The following is a 3,764-nucleotide window of genomic DNA, read 5'->3' on the forward strand; positions in this document are numbered from 1 at the left end:
GAAAGGAAAAAATGAAATCGCATCATATGACCCCTTTAATGAATTATTGGCTGCAGTGTTGCCGACTAATTTTCTTGGGAAGTTGCTAAAGGAAGGTCGATTTGTTGCTAAAAGTTGCTAAATGACGTTGTGATGTCATTGCGTGATGACATCATCACGTAATCACGACGCAAAATTGTCGCTGCATCAAATCTCAGCAAAAAATATATTTTGTATATGTTAATTTTGATTTGTTAAAAAAAATTGTTTGTGAAATAATATAAATGCATTATATAATCGTTATATAATTTATATTATAAAATATAAATAACTGTATTTTTAAATACAACATTGAATTATTGAACACTTACACATTTTTGAACAATTACAATTTAAGTTTTTTTTTTATTAGCTAGTAAACTTGTAAGACTACACACTATGAACAATTATACTTTTAAGCAGTGTATTTGTTGTTAGTTTGTATGCTACACTAAGAAAAGTTTGTAAAAATAGTCTACTATGTTTATATGAAGGAATTTTCCTTATTGATTTTTCACAGGTTTTTTTACCTGCATTTTAAATTGCGCATTGCATTTGGTGTTTGTTTGGGTTACAGAGTTGCAACGGATAATGGATGACGGATAATGTCCTGGAAAATTACTAGTACCCTTTCCATTTTTCTTACAGTGTACAAGCTACTAACAAGGTGTATCACAATAGGTGTGTTCGCCTTGAAGCGGCGCTGCGCAGATCGATCAGTGTTTGACATCAAAGCACCAGCACGAGAACAATTGGAAAGCATGCAGATCCGTTGAATTATTGTTGAACAATTGCAAATAGCAGTTAACTTAATTCACGTGATGTGTGCACTGCTAGGCATCTTTGGTTTCCTCTTTTTGTGTAATTTAGATGGAAAATGTGTGCCTTTTTATCGCTTGAATCACTTATAAAAAGTTGCCAAATAATAATTAAAAAAAAGCTACATTTGTTGCTAGGTGCTTTTGGAAGAAAAAGTTGCTAGGGTAATCTGAAAAGTTGCTAAATCTAGTAACAAAATTGCTAAATTGGCAAGACTGAAAGTAAACAGTCTCTCAGAGAGCGGCTTGGAAGAGAGGGGCGTGGTCAGCAGAGCTCATTAACATTTAAAGGAAAATGCTACAAAACGGCTTGATCTAAAAAGAGTTGTTTTTGACCGGGTAAAAAAGTATTTTTTACACTAGTATTGAGAAATTTTAACCAAACTATGTTACAGACTTTTCATTAAGACCCTAAAGAATCATATCAACTTGTGGAAAATGGGCATCCTATGACCCCTTTAAATAGAATGAATTGTGAATATGATTTCATTACAGTATGCGATGTTATAAAAGTCTGTGTTTTGAGTTGATGTTTAATCCCTTTAATTTGAATGATTTTCAATCCCTTTAATCTGTCATTTACTAGTCATATTGATTGTAGGGCATTTATGTTAACATTAAACACTGGTGGTATTTTCTGCACTGTTTCCTAACAAATAAATATTTTTGAGCTGCTGTATACATGACTAATGATCGTTGGTTTGTTTTAAAGTAAAAAAGTTGAAAATGTTGCTTTTGAATGCATTCACTGTTAGTAGAACCACTGCTAATAACTGGTTAGTTCAGGCCAAATTATGGCCTTATACAGACACAGACACAGTCTTCCAGCACTCCATTAATGCTAATGAGAGGAGACTGCTTTGACCCTGAAGTACTTTGACAGCTCACCATCATTTATTAAATGTAACAATAACAAGTGCAATTTTTTAGCAAGGCATTTGTTTAACCCTTGGCTGAACTGTTGCTCTTTTGTAACTATGTGCTGGCATCATGCAGGGTTTCTGTCTCTTTTGGGTCATTCTGTACTCTAGATGCCGCTTTAGCAACTGGGTTTGTGTGTGCTGCTGCATTAGTGCCCTCAAGTCTGATTAGAAAAAAACAGGACAGGGGGAAGTATCAATAAATATAGTTATCTGGCAAGAGGTAATATAATAGGGCTAAAATATTAAAATATATAATATATGTATGTGTGTAGCTATTCTAAATGCATCTTTATTGTTCACATCTAGGAAATTTTGTGCTTCCATTGAAATATAACAATGAATCTATCTCTGTCAGCGGTTGATCAGAACCATGGACAGCACCTGTCTGCAAACCTGTGTGACATTACAAATATGCTAAAATATGTTAGAGCCACCAAAGGTGACTTGAGCAAATTTAGTTGATTATACTGAGATACTTTTTATTCTCCCCTCAAACAGGCTATTTCACTTTGTTTTAACTGACGTCAAAGATATGCTTGAATTAAGTTAATTAAGTGCACATTATTTGTATTTGTTAGAAATGTTATATTTATGTCTCAGTATTGAAGGCAATATCATATGCATATTACATAATATTTAAAATTGAGTTGAAGATTTGTGTGCTAAAATGTCCAATATTTGTGTCAGATATTAATGATTCTGGAGTCTGAGTAACCAGAATATATATATATATATATATATATATATATATTCTACAAATTTTTGAAAGAGTTTTTAATCTTCTATTTAGCTGACGTGTGGCCAATATGGTGTCCCATACTCGGAATTTGTGCTCTGCATTTAACCCATCCAAGTGCACACACACAGTGAGTAGTGAACACACACCCAGAACAGTGGGCGGCACCCAGGGAGCAACTGGGAGTTCGGTGCCTTGCTCAAGGGTCTCACCTCAGTCGTGGAAGAGAGCGCTGTTCATTCTCTCCCCCCACCTAAAATCCCTGCTGGTACTGAGACTCAAACCCATGACCTTCGGGTTACAAGTTGACTCTCGAACCATTAGGCCATGATGAGTTAATGTTTTAGTAATTTTGTTTAGTTGTGTGTTTTTTCAGTTTTATTTTTTAATTCATATTTATTTCAGTTTTAGTTATTTTAGTAAAGTTTCATTTTAATTTAATAAGTAAAACTTAATGAACAGTGTTGCTTTGGTTACTTGCTAAAACAAAACAAGATGTTATATTTTATTTTATTTCAGTAAACATTTATTTTATTTCAAGTAACACAATATAAATGGTTTTCATTTTAGTTATCCCTGTTGTGATGAGAAGCTTATAACCTTTTTATAAATAGGCTATCTGAAGTGTGTTGTTGACAAAAAGTTTTTTTTAAAACAACCCTCCTCCTGGGTCCCGTTTCAATAAGGAGGTTCAACCAACTCTGAGTTGAAACTCAAACTCTGAGTTGACTTACCCTGAGATGGGAAACTCTGAGTTTTCGGTTTCAGAACAGCTAAATTGTGTTAGTTCAGTCGACTCTGAGTAGGTTGACTCTGAGTTTAGTGCGTGCACCATGACTATGAGAAGTCAAGATCAATGGAGCTCCGAAATTATGATTCACCATGGCAACATCACCGACAAAAAGACGTCCGCATACTTCGGAGTCAATAATTAAGTTAAATTCTTAATCACTGTTATAATATCAGAGGTAAAAACTGTAACTAAATTTTATTTTCATGGTATCCCACGGCAAAAAAAAAAAAAAAGAACGTAGCAGCCTCTAAAAATTAATTATAAAAACACGATTCAATCAAGGTAAAGATTTAAAGGGGTCATATGATGCGATTTCAATTTTTCCTTTCTCTTTGGAGTGTTACAAGCTCTTGGTGCATAAAGAAGATCTGTAAAGTTGCAAAGACTAAAGTCTCAAATCAAAAGAGATATTATTTTTAAAAGTTAAGAGTCAGCTACGCCTACCTAAAACGTCTCGTTCTAACACGCCCCCACAT

The sequence above is a fragment of the Sinocyclocheilus rhinocerous genome, unplaced genomic scaffold (genome assembly GCF_001515625.1).
Source record: "Sinocyclocheilus rhinocerous isolate Xijiao unplaced genomic scaffold, SAMN03320098_v1.1 scaffold1721, whole genome shotgun sequence".
Taxonomy (NCBI): domain Eukaryota; kingdom Metazoa; phylum Chordata; class Actinopteri; order Cypriniformes; family Cyprinidae; genus Sinocyclocheilus; species Sinocyclocheilus rhinocerous.